At 44.1% G+C, this 17,600-nt stretch overlaps 1 protein-coding gene across 3 annotated transcripts in view; it reads left to right on the top strand.

Moving 5' to 3' along the window:
• The first annotated feature begins 9,299 nt into the window (after positions 1–9,299).
• Positions 9,300–17,600, top strand: part of KLHL13 (kelch like family member 13) — a 205,091-nt gene continuing 196,790 nt past the window's right edge. For 2 of the 3 annotated variants that reach the window (XM_045473080.1, XM_045473077.1), the window contains exon 1: positions 9,300–9,589. The gene's annotated coding sequence lies outside the window, so the exon portion shown is untranslated. Of the gene's footprint in view, positions 9,590–9,650; positions 9,671–17,600 lie in introns of those variants that run through there. The other variant, XM_045473078.1, reaches the window with a different exon arrangement.

Genomic DNA, 17,600 nt, shown 5'->3' with positions numbered 1-17,600 from the left:
GGTTTGATATTTAAAGCAAGGATGTGCAGGGGCGCCTGGGTGGCTCAGTCGGCGAAGCATCTGACTTCGGCTCAGGTCATGGTCTCGCAACTCATGAATTCGAGCCCCACATCGGGCTCTGTGCGGACAGCTCGGAACCTGGAGCCTGCTTCGGATTCTGTCTCTCTCTCTCTGTCTGTCTCTCCCCTGCTCCCACTCTGTATGTGTGTCCCTCTCTCTCTCAAAAATAAATAAACATTAAAAAGAATTTTTTTTTAAAAAAAAGCAAGGATGGGCAGACATTACTTTCTCCAATGTATTTGTTTTTGTAACAGTCTTACTCTGGGCCTAGTTTGTTTAGAGTATGGATTACTTGTTTGTTAGACATATTTATTTATCCCACGAGTATTTGTTAAACCCTCGTTATCACCCTTATTCCTGACCTCAGGAAGCTTACGGTCTAGTTAAGAAGTGGCAGACACGTAAAAAATACCAGAAGGTGTTTTAGGTACTCTGATAGGAGAAGTAGGTTCTAGATAATGATGACGTCCAAGACTTAGGTAGCACTTCCTATGGGCCAGGCACTATTCTTTTGTTTAAGTTTATTTATTTATTTTGAGAGAGGGGGAAAGAGAGGGAGAGAGAGACAACAAGAGAGGGGCCAAGAGTGAGGAGAGAGATGATCCCAAGCAGGCTCAGTGCTGTCAGCGTGGAGCCTGACACGGGGCTCGATCCCATGACCATGGGATCATGACCTGAGATGAAATCAAGAGACAGACGTTTAACTGACTGAGCCGCCCAGAAACCCCAAGGACCAGGCACTGTTCTAAGTGTATTCATGTATAATGACTTATTCAGCCTTCAGGAGAATCCTTTAGATAAGGAATTACTAGTATTCCCATTTTACTGAATACTGTAAATGGGCAAAAAGAGATTCAGTAATTTGCCCAAGGTCACAAGCGAGTGGCGGAGCTTGGATTCAAACCCAAGTAAACTTTGCTCTTCACCACTGCCCAAAGGTTTGTGTGCATTGCCACCTGGACGGACAGGAAATGCTTCTTAGGGAAAGTGACACTGGAGCTGAGTCTGGTCAGAGGAGAAGCTGTTTGCTAAGACGGCAAGAAGAGGGCTTCCTAGTATGGTGATCGGAACAGAGACCTGGCCAAATGAAGCACTTACCTTAAGATTACCAGGTTCAGGAGAAAGGAGAGGGGAAGGTGGCAAGGGGGGAGGGGGGGACAGAGTAGGCCATTCAGAGCTACAGGGACGGAAAAGGTGGGCAAACGAGGAAACTCGAAACGGCTGACAAAGTGAGTTTAGCAGAATATCTAAGGCTTCATTTACCTGCATGCCCTTTTAGCACAGGCAGCTGAAAAACTTTAACTCGATTTAAGTCACCGGCTGTGTGACCCAAGGCAAATCAGTTTAGTTCTCTGGGCCTCACTCTTCTTATCAGTGAAATCAAGGTTGAAGACAAAATGATCTTTGAGTTCCCTTCCAGCACTGGTCTTGTGATTTCTGTGGGTCTAATGTGCAAAGAAGGAGCCAATTTTGAACTGATAAGTGACATATTTAGATATGCATTTGAGAAAGAGGACACTATGTTATATGGTAATAGCATGGTAAATCTTCAAGGTTTATTTATTTGTTTTAGAGAGAGAGAGAGAGAGAGAGACAGAGAGAGACAGAGAATCCCAAGCAGGCTCCACACTGTCAGTATTGAGCCCATGCGGGACTCGAACTCCCAAACTGTGAGATCGTGACCTGGGCGGAAGTCAAGACACTTAACTGACTGAACCACCCTGGCGCCCCTTGTGATAAGTCTTTAAAAAGGCATCTGAAGCTTTAAACTTCAACAGTTGCTCTGGACACTTCTACCTGGAGAGTGTTACCATGTTCCCCTCCACTCTCACTTCTATGGTTATAGCACAACTGATTCTCCTTTGGTTCTGCTGTGTTCTTGTTTCTTACTTGGAGGTGGCCTCTTTTCTTTTCCATTGTTCTTTTGGTGTCTCATCGGGCACCTAAGACTTCTGTGAGACTGAGTTCCCCTGAGTTTTCTTAATTCTTTCCATTGTTTTAACCACCATCTCTCTGTAATTATGTTATGATTGCCCTGTTTTATTTTGTTTTTTTGTTTTTTAGATATTATTTTAAAGTAATCTCTACACCCAACTTGGGGCTCTGACTCACAACCCCCCAGATCAAGAGTGGCCTGCTCTACTGACTGAGCCAGCCAGGCATCCCAACTGCTCTACTTTCCATCTCTGGTGGGTACAGTCCTATTTAAAAATGACGTGGCTAAAACATGACTTTGCATCAGATTTTCTCTGAAGCCTTTTCTATCAGAAAAGCAAAATCACATTGTTTTCTTCTTCCGTGCTCAGTATAGAAAAATCATAAAGTGCAAACAAACGAAAGAACGTAATCACACCCATATTCCTACACAGCAGTGGATAATTACTGGTACTATTTCATTGTATAGTTTTCTCTGGATGTACCTATATGTGTATATTATGTTGGTATCATACATACTGTTTGGCAACCTATCATGAACCTCTTTCCATTTCAATACATAAAAGCAGATATCACCTTGAAAGACTGAATTATTCAGTTATATACTCTTAAAATGTATTTAACCACATTCCTGATGTTGGGAATTTATTTCCAACATCCATGTCAATAGATACAACAAACAGTGTTTATATGAATTCCCTGCAGCTCCAATCGTGACTAAAGTCATGACCACGATTTCCCCCAATTTTTTTAAAAAAACATATTTATTTATTTATTTATTTATTTACTTACTTACTTACTTATTTATTTTAAGCAAGCTCCATGCCCAACGTGGGGCTTGAACTCACGGCCCCCCAAGATCAAGAGTCTCATGGTCCACTGACTGAGCCAGTCAGGTGGTCCTATTTTCCCAAATTCTTAATGGCGAGGCTAAGATTTTTCCCATCTAGTCTAGATTCCATGTGGGCCAGAGATTAGTTCATGGATCCAGAAGTCAGTAGCTGATAAAAAAGGGGCCAATCAGAGACACTCCAATGGACTATGGAACTGGGTTTCAGAGATCCTAGCTTCAGTGTGGTTGGTCTCTGGAATAGGAGGAGATATAGAATAGGGGAGATATAACCTAAGGGTTTGTGGCCAATCATATCCTACCATGCAGCCAGGAAAGCATAAAGTGCCAAAATAATAAGAGAGAATAATGAAGTAGATTCCTGGATAACATACAGAGACAGAAGATGGAGATCGTCCTGCCAACTTTTCAGTCTCTGATTCTAATCCATTCCTGGATCTTGACTGTATCCCTGTTTTTATATTCTTATTCTCAGAAAGAGAATAACATAGAGACAGTGCAGTTTGTCCAGGCATGTGACTGATTTTTTAACAGCTTTATTGAGATACAAGTGACATACAGTGAACTGCGTGCATTTAAAGTGTACAGTTGATAAATATTGACGTTTGTCTACACAGGTGAAACCATTACTGCAATGGTGATAATGAACATATGAGTCACCGTTAAAAGTTTCCTTGTACTTCTTTGTCATTCTCACTTCCCCTCACTCCCTATTCTCAGCCCCAGGCAATCACCGATCTGCTTTGGGTCACTATAAATTCATTTTGATTTTCTAGAATTTTATATAAATGGAATCACATACCTCTTTTTGTGTGGCATCTTTCACTTAGGATTATTATTTTGAGATTCACCCAGGTTGTTATATATATCATGTTGTAGCATGTCGGTGGAGAGACAGATAACAGTTATATACTACTTCTTGTAGCAGCCTGCTTGTTTTCTCCCCTTGAAGATTTTACGAATGTAACATGTCTAAAAAGGAACTTTTTCTTTTTTTAAGTTTATTTATTTATTTTGAGAGAGAGCATGGGGGAGGGACAGAGAGAGAGAGAGAGGGAGAGAGGAAATTCCACATGGTCCGTGCAGAGCCCAACGCGGGGCTCAATCTCACGACCAGGAGATCATGACCTGAGCCCAAATCAAGAGTGGATGCTTAACCGACTGAGCCACCCAGGTGCCCCTAAAAAGGAACTTTTTATGCAATACCCTTCCCCCCAAACCTTGCTCTGATCTTCCCCAATTTATTAAATGACATCGTCTTTCATCTAGTTGAATGGGTCTTCCTAGTTGCTGGGTCATCCTCTTTAGTAGACCTTTAATCCATGTGCTTTTTGTCTGTCTCTATTGCCACCACCCTATCCTAAGCTGCGTCATTGCTTGTCTGCCTACTTCAGCCTTCTCGCCCGTCTCTCTGCTTGGCTTTTGCCCACGGCCAACTCAGAGAAGCCATGGTGATTCTAAAACATACATTGCCTCTTATCGCTCTCTCTCATGCTTAAAGCCCGTCAATGGTATTATTTGCACTTGAAGTCAATTCCAAACTCTTCACTGTGGCCTGCAAGGCCCTACAGGATCTAGCCTCTGCCAGCATCTCCGACTTCACCACGTTCTCCTCCGCTCCCTCGGTACTCACTGGCCTTCTTTCATTCGGCAAATGCACCAAGCTCTTTCCCACTGCGGGCCTGTACCCATGATTGTCTTTTGGTATGAATGGAAGGAGGAAGGAGAGAGGGATTGCAGCCAGAGGGTGACGAATGGGCAAGTTAAAAGGGAGACTCGTGTATTGTTTGAAGACAGAGTAAGAAGTCAGTTGAGACATAGAAACTGAGCACCCTTTGTGCATGTGGGGGTCTCCGTAGGTGCAGTTCTCTGTAGAGTTGGCTGGAGCATCTAGGTTAAGAGAGGAACTCATCCGATAGCTTTATTTGTAGAATCCTATGCTTACAGAGTCCCCAGGAAAGTTTTGATTCCTAACCCTCCAAATTCGAGCTCCTGTAAGTATTAAATGCATAGGACCTGTGCTGAGAAGTCAGCTCTGCAAAGTTTTGACAGAAGAGGGCAGGCTTAGAATCTTCTCAAAGGCCCCCACACAGAGTTAGAGTAGCTTATGGCTAGGGTCACCTTTGATGTTAGAAAACCTGTACAGATACTTTAGATCCTTTCCTCCCTCTGACTCTTCCAGCTCGAGCTTGGCCTCTCCTTGAAGCCCAGTTAAGAGCTCACTTATTCTAGAGTTCATTATCTGACTAAGGGGGTGGGAGCATGTTGGTTTCTCTTCACTCAGCAAGTGTGTATTTCTTTCTTTGTGTGTTCAAACACATAACCCTACCTCCATCACACTATATAATATATATAATATATTGGGATATAGTATATATATACATATATGTATATTACAACGAAATATATATTATATATGACATATATTATATATAAAATATATATAATATATATCATATATAACATGTTTTATATATAATATATATACACAATATATATTATATTAATATTTATATTAATATTTATAAATGTATTTATTTATATATTCATATAATATTATATGTTATATATTATATAAATATATTTATATGATATATAAATATTAATATATAAATATATTTATATAATATATTAATATATAAATATAATATATAGATATTATATAATATATGTGTATATATAATATACATACGTGTATACACACACACATGTTTAACTGACTGAGCCACCCAGGCGCCCCTCCGTCTGTCCTTTAATCAAAGTTAACATAATTGTAATTCTTGGGTTTAACTTCTGTAGGCACACAGCAGGTTCACAAATGTGTCTTGAGGGACTAGGCATCAGCCATGGCTTTGTGCTCTTTGGTGTGTGTGTGTGTGTGTGTGTGTGTCCACATCTGCCTGCGTGGCCTCTGTCTTGGTGAATTTTTGCAAGTATATAATTAAACTGGTGCCATCAAAACTTTGGAGGGTGTGGTAGGCAGAATTCTAAGATGACCTCCAAGATTCTAGGTGTGTGGTATAGATGCCCCATCTAGTCCCCTCCCCTTCAGGGTAGTATGCTGTGAGGTCACTCTGAGGATTAGGTTACATTGTATGACAGAGGTGAAGAGATTTTGAAGGTGGAATTAACGTCCCTTCTGGACGTGAGAGCTCTCCTGCCGACCTTGACAAAGCAACTGCCTATGTTAGAAACTGCCTATGGAGAGGGGCAGTCTCCGGAGCCTGTAAGTGCTGAGAGTCTCAATCCTACAACCATGAGGAACTGAATTCAGACAACAGCGTGAGTGAGCTTGGAAGTAGGACTCTGAACTCCATGTGTGAATGCAGGCAGGCTGACACCTTGCTTGTAAAGCCTTGTGAGACCCTGAGCAGTGCACCCAGCTCGGTCCTGCCTGGACCCCTGACCCATGGAAGCGGCAACAACTGTGTGTGCTTTTAGGCTGGCCACCAGGTTTGTGGCAGTTAACAACGACTCGTACAGGGGATACTCCAGCCAGCATTTAAAATGTTTGCCCTGATATTAGTTGGGTAGAGCGGCACCACAGACTGCATGGCTTAAACAACAATAAGCAAGAGAAATTTCTCTTCTCACAGTTCTCATAGAGGCTACATGTTGAAGATCAAAGTTTGGTCTCTTCGGTGGCCTCTTTCCTTGGCTTGTTAACGTCTCACTGTATCCTCACATGGTCCTTCCTCTGTGTGCGCGTGTGTATGTGTCCTGATCTCCTCTTCATGAGGACAACAGTCGCGTTGGATTAAGGCCCACCCTAAACACCCCATTTCCATTTAATTACCTCTTTAAAGAATTCATCTCCAAATAAAACTGCATTCTGAAGTATTGGGGGTTACGATCAAACATATGAATTTGAAGAGGGAGACACAATTCAGCCCATAACAGCCATTAGCCTTTTCTGTATTCTTTTCACCAGTATTTTCTTTTGATTGTTTTCTTATTTCCCGAATCCCTGTCGTATCTCCCCATTCTTCAGATTTTTTACCATACAGTTGCATTTCAAATGCTTTTCTTAGTTCTTGACATTTTTGGGTACAGGTTAACATGTTAAATCCTTCATAATTACATCTCTAGCTTGTAGTGACTAGTCTGATATTTTACACTGACATTCGCCACACACACACACACACACACACACACACACATACACACACATATATTTTTTTACATGTTTACAAGGTACTTTCACATGCCTTATTTTATCTGAAATCCAGAAAAATGCAGTCAGCAAGTCTGGTCAATATCTTTATTATCCCCACCCTAAATTCAGGAAAACACAGGGCACCTGGGTGGCTCAGTTGGTTAAGTGTCCAACTTCGGTTCAGGTCATGATCTCGTGATTCACTGGTTCATGGATTTGAGCCCCGTGTCAGGCTCTGTGCTGACAGCTCAGAGCCTGGAGCCTGCTTCAGATTCTGTGTCTCCTTCTCTCTCTGCCCCTCACCCCGCTGTGCTCTGTCTCTTTCTGTCTCAAAAATCAATAAGCATTAAATTTTTTTTTTTTTTTGTAAATTCAGGAAAACAGACTCAGAGAGTTGATGGGGCTAACAATGTCACATAGCACATTAGTGTCTTATAACCACAAGTTAGAGTGCTCTGTCCAGTGGATTAGCTACTCAGAATATCCTAACCCAAACAGCAAATAAATCCTACAGAGTAAGTGTAATTATAATATCTTATTCCTATCCGATCGTTCAAATTCAGATTCTATAATTAATTCTATCCTTGGTATGCATCACGAAGGGTTTTCTCATCCGGTGAATAAGGGCCGTGGAGGCCACACCTGATGATCCATTTTCCTGTCTTTTCTGTTTGAGAACTTACTGTTAACCCCACTTGGACCTTTTTGTATGGCAGGGATGACGCAATGACTTGGATGTGTAGTTTTTAGCTATTTTTAACCTACGTGCCAGGTTTTTAATATATGCCAAAATGAATTGCTTTAAACATATCTCCTCAGTGAGATTGTAACCTTCTCTAACAGGTGCTTTCCACATAATAGGCGTTTTGTGTGTAACATACATATACGATAATTAATGAATAAGCATGGTGGAGAAGCCGATGAATGCATTCCGGTTAACAAATATGAATTGCGTGGAAAATACTGACGAATAAAAGATAGCAGTGCAAATTCCATGTGCATTTGGAGTCTCTTCACCAGTTTGATAAAGCCTTACGATGTGGTCATATCTTTAGTTCTAGAAAGTTTTCCAACAGCTGATTATTTTCGAAGTTACCTACAATCCGCTGCTAGAATTTCAGTGTATGGAATTTGAAACACCAAGTCAGCAATGTTGAGATCTCAGATACCTGCTCCGTTTACCGGTAGGCAAAGTGAGAAATATTAGGAAATATAAAGAGCTAGTCCCCACAATGCCCCCGTCACTTCCTTAAGAAAACAAAACAAAACAAAACAAAACAGTGAGTAAACTGGCTGTTAACAGCAAGCTCCCATTATTTTTCGGAGGAGGAGCCTGGAATTACAAGGAGACAAGGCAAAGGGAGAGGCGTAAGAAAGTGGCCTCAGGCTGTAACCTTCTGGAAGGCAAGAAATGAATAGACCTGCAAGGGGAAAAACAGGCTTGACTGGGGTTTTTGTTGGGAGCCTGGTGGCGGAGGGCTTGGGCGCTGGCATCACACTGCTCGGGATCCCGGGTCCTGCTCTGTCCCTTGCTCATTGCGTAACCTTCGCAACTCGTTTGACCTTTACGCCTCAGTTTTCTCACTTGCAAAATGGAGATAACAATCATGTGCACCTCGCGGAGCAGCGGTGAGAGTTAAGCGAATTGGTAATAGTTCAGCGCGTGGTTCGTAGTAAACGCTCAGCAAAATGTTAAACTGCCGTATTTGTTGTTATTCTTCCTGTTTCTTCATAGTCTGTACTCCCGTGCGGGGGGTGGGGGGGGTGGGGAAGCGAGGGAGCGCTCATCGCACCAGAAGGCTTGTTTGGAGGTGCGCGCCCCGCCGAGGTGCAGGCGGCACTGCTGCCAGGGCACACCCCGGCTCCCGGGCCCTCGGTGACTGTGACGGGCCGAGACTACGGCTGGCCTCCTGCTCGAGTGGCCAACCCGGGGCGCGCGCGCTGCCGGCCCCGGGTACTTGACAGTTTTCACCTCTCCTGCCTCCCGGGCACTAGAGGCCATGTGTGCTCAAACTCGGGCGTCCCGGTTTCGGAAGCGCGAGGGCCACTTGGCCGTCCCCGCCCCCACCCCCCGCCCCGGCCCGGGCCCACCCTAGCCGCGCGCTGGCGGTGGGGGAGGAGTTCTGCTCGGACCCTACACACGGTCCTAGCCCCAGCTCCCCCCAGCCTCCCGCGCAGGCGCCGCCGGGGCCACCCCCGCCGCCATGTTTCCCCCGCCCGCGCGCTCCCTCCCCCCGCCCCCCTCCCCTCCTTAACCGGGCTCCCGCCCCCTCTCTCTCCCCCCCCCCCCACCCCCCGGTGAGGTCAGGCGGAGGCTCTGCCGCTGCGGCCGCAGCAGCTCAGCTCCCATTCGGGGGAAGCCTGGAACGGGGACTTTCGAAAATAAGTGGAGCGGCGTTCGGGTTAGGGTCCGCGCTCTCCGCCTGCGCGACGGCGAAGTGACCGGGGCGAGCAGGGGGTGCGGAGGTGCGGGGGCTGGTGTCTCGCAGCCGGACGGAGCCCCGGCTGCGCCGCGCGACTCGCTCTCTGGCCCTCCGAGCGCAGCAGCGGGCTGACGGGCGGCGGGACGCGGAGACGCGGCAAACAAGGTGAGGCAGGGTCCTGAAGTCGCAGGGGCTCCATCAGCCACCTCCTCGCCTCCGGGACCCGGCGCGGCGAGGCGGTGCGGGGTAAGGAGTTGCGATCTGCACCAGGGGCGCAGGGACAGGGGACCAGCTGGGCTCTTTGCACGCCCCCCACCCCCCTTCTTTTTCTCTCGCGTGCGGGTGCGCGCTCATCCCTGCACCTTCTCATCCCTACCTCCCGGACTCGCTGGCTCCGCCAGACGCCTGGCTTCTTTCAGGACTCCCCCCCCCCCCCCGCCCCCAGAATCCAGTTTTCCTTTGCTTCTTTGTTATCCCTCCAAGATCTTCTCGTTCGGGCTTCCCTGTCGCTGCCCTGACGCTCTGGGGTCCCTCTGCTCGCCTCGGCCCCACTGTCTCTTGCCCTCTAACAGTTTCTGGTTTCTGCCTCGCAACCCATCCCTCCCTCAGAATCTTCTAACTTGGGAGGCTTCGCTGCTGGCTCCCGAGTCAGGAGCACACTCGGCTTCCTCGAAGCTTTTAACTCCGCTCCGAACGTCTTCATCTCTGGATGTCTTGGCTTCTTTGGTTTAATCACAGTTGACTAATGGTTTTCTTGGAAGCTTACGGTCTAGCCTACGGCTAACCGAAATTGATGGGAATGATCCTCTAGTATATTAGCTAAGGAACTCAAAAGTTTCTTTCTAGGTTTCAATAACTTACTCCAAGAGCCACAGCCACTTGAAATGTATGTTATGTATGTCCGTGTGTATGTTTGTGTGCGATCCTAGCACATGGCCCTAAATCTGATTCTTCCTCCACTGCTGAGCAGGCCTGAGAAAGAGGAGAGAGAGAGTGGGTGGGACGTTTGATGCCTGCTTCCATTTCTCCATCTGCAAACTGGGATGTTCATCTTTTATTGTACTCAGGGAGGATTCTGGTGGTTTGGGGTAGTCCCTCAAGTTAGTGTAGGCTGTTTACTAAGCACATTGGATGGGAACTGAGGGAATCTGGGGTTTAAAACGGCCTCTGTTGGGAAGGGCACCTGCTTTTAATTTTTTTTTTTTTTTAAAGAAGTCAGAGTTTCTTACTGCACATCTCCTATTTGTATAAGCCATCAAGAAGCAGCGTTTACAAGCCAGGTGGTTAAAAAAGAGACTCCTTTTCTGTGGGCTGGAGATTAGTTCACTTAAGTTGGTTTCACACAGTACCACGTATTTTCTCAGTGATGTCGCCTTCCCCCCATGCAGTTGCCCCAGCAGCTCCCATACTGAGGCTCATTTACTCACTTGCAGGCTGGAATTAGTGTGCGAAGAAAATTGAATGGAGAAGCTGAGAGTGGAGGCAGATACAGTGAATTAGCACATGCTGACGTTTGCGGCTGTGTTTTGGAAATGGGCTATATCTAGTGCTCACATTTGAGAACAGAAAAGTGAAATAATCAGCCTAGCAGTTATGACATCATTTTACGTTTACAAAGGTTACCTCCTTCGATTGCAAGTTGTTATAAATGCCCTTATACTTAGAATCTAGAATTGTTTGCTGGATGTGTGATCAGGTATGGCCCTCGACATAACATAACCTGCATTAACGGGCGAGGATCTCAGAAGAAACAGAGTTGGTAAAGAAGGTAAGGGCTACATTTCACTGCCCTGGGAGCACTCGTTTTGCCAGTGAGACCATGAATGTAGTTTCTGCTGCAACATCAAATGAGGTATTTAGAAAATAGATAAATAAGAGCCTCGGTTTCCCCCCACTTTTAAAATCTGCACATTTAGAAGCACACTTTGAAAAGCGTGGTGTGACTATACAGAGTTTGAACTTGATGTTCTGACAAAAGCAGTTTCTAGAAGAATAGTAAAGGCCATTGATTATCAGTTTAGCTAGATGGATTGCAGATGATTTGTAGTTTCTCTCATTTGGTAAGTTCCTGACTTTTATTTAAGAAAATGGGATGTGGTAGGGAAAGAGGATTTATATTAATTGGGCCAATCGCCTAAATCTGTAATTTTCTTGGCAACCCATTCTGGAAAGACATACTAACTTGTAAACTGTTTCAAGGAAAATAGTTTCTATCATTATGTTATTTTTTTTCCTTTTGTGATTATTAATACTGAATCTAAGCTAAGATTGCCACCCACATGAACTACTTATGTTTGCCAGAAAAAAAAGAAAGTTGGATATGAGTTCGTCTTAAACATTTTGCTGTGAATCTTTTCACTATGTATTTGATAAACCCACCTGGTATACGCAGAGGTTCTCAGACTGGATGTTCCTGATGTTACTAAACATAACTGTAGTTTGCTGTGGAATTGCCGCCTTTTTCATTTTCTTTACATTTTACGTTACTTCTCCTCATGTAATTTGACTTGCAGTAGTGAAATGAGACTAACCAGTTTTCAAATTGTTCGATTTTGATGTTTAATAAACTACTGTAACCTCGTCAAAGTATTTTTTCTTAAATCCGTTGCTTGAAACGGATCTATTTTTGCTGCTGTGAGATAACTCAACAATTTGCCAGGCATCATCAGATTTCAGAAAATGTAGAAAGATTATGGAAAAATGAACAGCCCTAAAGAAAACATCTCAAAATGGGGGGGGGGGAGGCTTTTTTTCCAAGTTACTGGCATTCATATCACTGAGATTTTAAATATATTGTTCATCCATTTAGTAATTTATTTTACAGTATTTGTTGAACACCTTCCATATGCCGAGACCCTCTACTGGGCATGAGGCCCTGTGTTACTATTATTTTTTAAATGTGTATTTATTTATTTTTGAGAGAGAGACAGAGACAGAGATAGAGCACAAGCAGGGAGAGGGGCAGAGAGACAGGGAGACACAGAATCCGAAGCAAGCTCCAGGCTCTGAGCTGTCAGCACAGAGCCCGACGTGGGGCTCGAACCCATGGACCGTGAGATCATGACCTGAGCTGAATGAAGTCAGATACTTAACCGACTGAGCCACCCAGGTGCCCCGAGGGCCTGTATTATTACAAGGCATGATCCTTGCCCTTGTGCAGTCTCCCAGAAGCTATAGTCCACCCAAGGATATAGACAATAAACGAGTAAACAAATGAAGAAGATCCTTACAGATTGTAGGAAGAACAATGAAGGAAATAAGTAACAAAATGTGACATGGAGAATTGGGAAGGGCTTATTTGGCAAGCGTGGTCAGGACAGGTCTCTTAGCAGCAAAGGTGACCTTTGAACAGAGACCTCAGAGAAGAGGGAGTAAACCTACCTTGTGAAGAGCAGAGACCAGAGTAAGCCAAGGCCTTGAGGCAGGAAAATAGACTTCAGGGTGTTTGAGGAGCAGAAAGCAAGCCAGGATGGCTGGACCCCATGAGATGGGGTGGGAGGAGTTGTTAAAGGTGTTCCAGAGCCTAAAGGGAGTCAGATCATAATACCAGGCCTGGAAATTCTGAGATAGAATTTGGGTTTGATGCTCAGAAGAAGGGGAAGCCATTGAAGAGTGTTTATTAACTACTTTTCTGTGGGAGGTCATTGACTGGGAAAAAAATTACTCAGTGGGAATAAATAAAAATGTGTCTTGCAGAGGCTGTCTAGCTACTCAGGTGTTGCCATTAAGACCTGAGAATGAAAAGCTTTGTTTGATATGTATGCTGCATAAATACAACATACATATAAATTCAGTTCTTCCACTCTGTTTAGATAAGGGGATAGGGGACCGGGAGGTGAATGTGTTGAAAAGCAGTTTACTTTCCACTGTCATATTGTCACCTGTGCCCGGAGGTAAGCTATCACCCACTTTATTAAAAATCAGATCATTGTTCAACCCAAGCATTTGTTTTCCAAAGAACGAGGTTTTATTTTCTCATAGAAATATGTTTCCTTTGGGGGCGCCTGGGTGGCGCAGTCGGTTAAGCGTCCGACTTCAGCCAGGTCACGATCTCGCGGTCCGTGAGTTCGAGCCCCGCGTCGGGCTCTGGGCTGATGGCTCAGAGCCTGGAGCCTGTTTCGGATTCTGTGTCTCCCTCTCTCTCTGCCCCTCCCCCGTTCATGCTCTGTCTCTCTCGGTCCCAAAAATAAATAAACGTTGAAAAAAAAAAATTAAAAAAAAAAAAAGAAATATGTTTCCTTTGGAAGGTTGGAAGTTTCATTTGAACAGGAAAGGATACTTAGGTTTTAGAAATGGCATTTGAGATTTTTAGAGGAGTTTGCCATTTTCCTTTACTTGTTGCCTTCTCCAGAGTTTTCTTTTCTTTTTTTTTTTTTTTTAAGATTTTTTAAAAAGTTTTTATTTATTTATTTAAGTAATCTCTACACCCAACATGGGGTTCCAATTCACAACCCCGATATCAAGAGTTGCCTACTCTTCTGACTGAGGCAGCCAGGTGCCCCTCTCCAGAGTTTTTAAATCACCATTCTTTAAGAGATTAGGGTTATTCTATTCGTGCTTAAATTCATTTAGATTTATGGGGTGCCTGGGTGGCTCAGTTGGTTAGGTGTCCAACTCTTCATTTCAGCTCAGGTCAGGATCTCACTGTCGTGAGATCAAGCCCCCACGTCGGGTTCCACGCTGAGCATGGATTAAGATTCTCTCCTTTTCTCTCTGCTCCGCCCCTGCTCTGTGCACTCGCATCCTTTCTCTCTCTCTCTCAAAAAAAAAAAAAAAAAAAAAATTAATTTAGATTTGGTATTTGTTTTGTGCCCTGAGCTCTTGCTCAAAAGCAACCCAGCTTTGAGGTCTGGTCGGCCCCAAATCAGAATTCAGATGGTCATCGACATTCCATAGGGGTAGATCTTAATACTATGGGGCAGTAACCTGCAAAATAATCTTCAACAACTCCTGCAGCATCTACTTCCTATTCCTTAGCTTCGCACTCAAGGATTCTGGACGGTCTGACCCAGGCCTGCTGCCCTACGTGTCCTTATTATTCTCGTACACAAATCCTCTGTGGGTTTCAAGTGATTTTTCTCCAGTTTGGAACTTTTCTGCTTAGCTTTACTCTTGGCATAGAGTAGGTACACAGTGACCGCTTGTTGGATGGATGCCATGCCACCGTCTATTGGAGAAACCGTCTCCTTTCTTCCCTGTCATTGCAAATCCCCACACGCATCAAGAAACAGTTCAAATCCCGTGTCCTATTTTACACCAAACCCACTGACCCGATCTCCAACTCTGGACGTGAATGGTAATCACACACTTGCCTTGTGTGACATAATTGTGTTTATTGGATGCCTGGCTGTCTCCCCACCAGTCTCCGACTTCATGAAGGTGAGCTAGACCTGGCCTGCTTTGCTCATCATTGTATCCTGAACACCTGGCATATGGTACGCCCTCTAGAAATAGTCGTGGAATAGCAAATCGATGGCGCTTGGTGATGTGTCTCCGGTTAGTGTTTTGGATACTTAAATCATTTAATACCATTTTACTTTTCCCACGTCTGTCAAGCATCCTCAAGCAGTTTCTGAGAGGTCCCGGAGTACGGTTGTTGCGAGCACAAGCCCTGGGGCAGGACTGTCTTATGTTCCAGTTTGGGCTGGGAGACTTCACTAGCTGTGGGACACTGGCCGGGTCGGTTACTCTTGTATTTCTCATCTGTAAGATAAGGGTAACAAAACGTACCTCTCAGGGGGCTTGCAAGGATTAAATGACTTATACCCAAGTCTACAACTTGTTGCTTGCAACAGTTACATTTCAAAAACTCTGAAAACTGACAAAAAGTTTGGTTTGGTGAGTGCCACGCTCACTCAGGTGGTGGCAAAGTCTGACTTGGACTGATACGAGGGTGTTTATAGTGTTTGTTCTACTTAACGTTAATCTTTATTTGGCTTTGCTGCAGAATTAGCCGTGTGTTTACGGGGTAGTGCCTCAGACCCTACTGGGGTATTACATCGTATGGTATGTGCAGGTTACTGCCGCTCCAGAAGCCTGGGTATTTCTGAATTTGTAAACACATCTGGCACCAAGGGTTTCAGATAAGGGATTGTATACCTTAGAGTAAAGTGCTTAAATCAGCTCGTTGCACATAAGAAGTTGTTGCTGTTGGTGGTGGAGATTAGAGAGGTAAATATACAATTGTCTCCTTCCCAATACCTTTCTCATACCGGTGAGCATGTAAATACATGCTGATTTATTCAGGCAACAGCTATGAGTAGAGGGCTGGCTGTACAATCCTCATTTTATCATAGGAAAACAGATATGGGTCATGTGATTGAAATGAGCCAAGAACCGGGTCTTCCAATACTGTCTCATCTAGTACCATTAGGAGTATTTATTTTTTTGTTTTTCTTTTGTTATTTAAACCAAAGCATGCTTCTTTAGGGTGAGTCTCTTTGCGGGGGTGGGGGGGGAAGGATTGAGTTAAGAACTTATTTAACATGATTCGACACTCCTAACGTTGCAGTTGCTAAATATTTATTGAACTCCTCATGTGTATGGAAATCAGTATTAAAAGCAGGAGAAAGGTACAAAACAAACGAGGCATGGTTCTTGGCTTTTAGTAGTTCCCGCACCATGCGTGGTTACATGGAAACAGAGTTGTGCCTTACAGTTCTCTCTTTTTCTCTGTAAGTTTGAAACCATTAATACTGAAGATGTACAAAGGAAAACACAACAGACCATTGAAAACTCATCTTAGTGTCCAGTATATGGAATTGGTTTTTAATACCTTAACTACTCTTCTGCCCCCTGAAATATTATCCCTACATGACATCCCGGCAACCTTTCCTTTCTAACTAAATTAAGCAAAATGTAATTTTTGTTGTTCTTTCTTACCAACATTTGTAAATCATAATTGATATATTGTGCTTGACCTTTTGCCTTTGTGGGCTTGGGAGTAATTCTATGCCTCCAAAGATTTTTCGAGAATGCTCTTGCATTTGAAAACTAGTTCTTCAAACCATTCTGCCAATTCATCCGACAGATATGTTTTAAGTACCTGTTATATTCTAGGCATTGCACTAGTTGAAGCAAATAGAATGTCTGTGAAGTGCTCTTTTCCTCAAACTAGAGTACAGTGGGTATACTGGGTGAGCAGGGCGGTGACATGATAGTGTGCCCCAGGAGCTACAAAATAAAACAGCTTGTGTGTTCTTGAAGAATTGATTTTACACAAAGATTCAGGAGAACATTCGCTGGTAGCTGATTAAAAATGTGTAATAATATTTGAACAAATTCCTGTGTATTGTGCTTTAGAATGCAGTATTCGTATGAAAATTGGAGGTAAAACCCAACTTCAAAGCAAGCCTCTACCTGTGCAGGGTCAGCTGTGGTAACCCCGGGGGTGACCCTTTGAAAAGCACTGAGGCCACAGGGTGCTGAGTCAGTTCCTTAAGTCAAGTGTGCAGACACTTTCAGAGCCTTAAATTTTCATGATGACCTTCAGGAACGGTAATAGACATTACTTTTTTCAAGGGAACACTCTGGTTGTTTGATAGTGGTCTAAGTCTTCGACTGTGTTGAGTCCTAACAGGTATTGGTGGGAAATAGCTGAGTTCCTGATATTGGTGGGAAATAGCTGAGATTGATAGTGAAGGACCTGCCAAAGGACCGATCTTCAGAAGACAGGCTGTTAGAACACAATGACCATGAACTTAAAGCAACATGATTGATGAGGTCAAAGCTTTGTACCATCCTATGAGCGCTTGCCTGTGTCCCTGATTGAAGTTAACCTCTGCTAACTTTAAAGCTGCTTTCATTTACGACACATGCAGGATACAGATTGCTTTGTTAATTGCTGGCTACTGCAGTGTTTTAAGAGTAGAGCAAAGTTGTCGAGGTTCACGTGCTTTGAGGGTAACGGAAGGTTTCTCGAGTTTTAGATGGTTTTGAAAAGGGGTGAGCAATGCATTGGAGGAATGCCTGTTACCAAGCAAATGATTTGATTTGCTCCAAATGAGAAAGATGAAGAAGAGAAAGGCAAGTGGAGAAAAGCGGTGAGCAGAACGGGAGTCAGTCGAACACCGAATCTTTCCACTGATTTTGATTATTGCCGTCCCACTTTCATTGTGGCTGCACCGCTCTGGTCACAGCCCACAGGGCCTGCTGCCATTGTTGTATTGTTGTGTTA

Source organism: Leopardus geoffroyi, chromosome X (assembly GCF_018350155.1).
Source record: "Leopardus geoffroyi isolate Oge1 chromosome X, O.geoffroyi_Oge1_pat1.0, whole genome shotgun sequence".
Taxonomy (NCBI): Eukaryota; Metazoa; Chordata; class Mammalia; order Carnivora; family Felidae; genus Leopardus; species Leopardus geoffroyi.
Note: the sequence above shows the minus strand (reverse complement) of the source record. Positions and strands in the feature narration are given on the sequence as shown.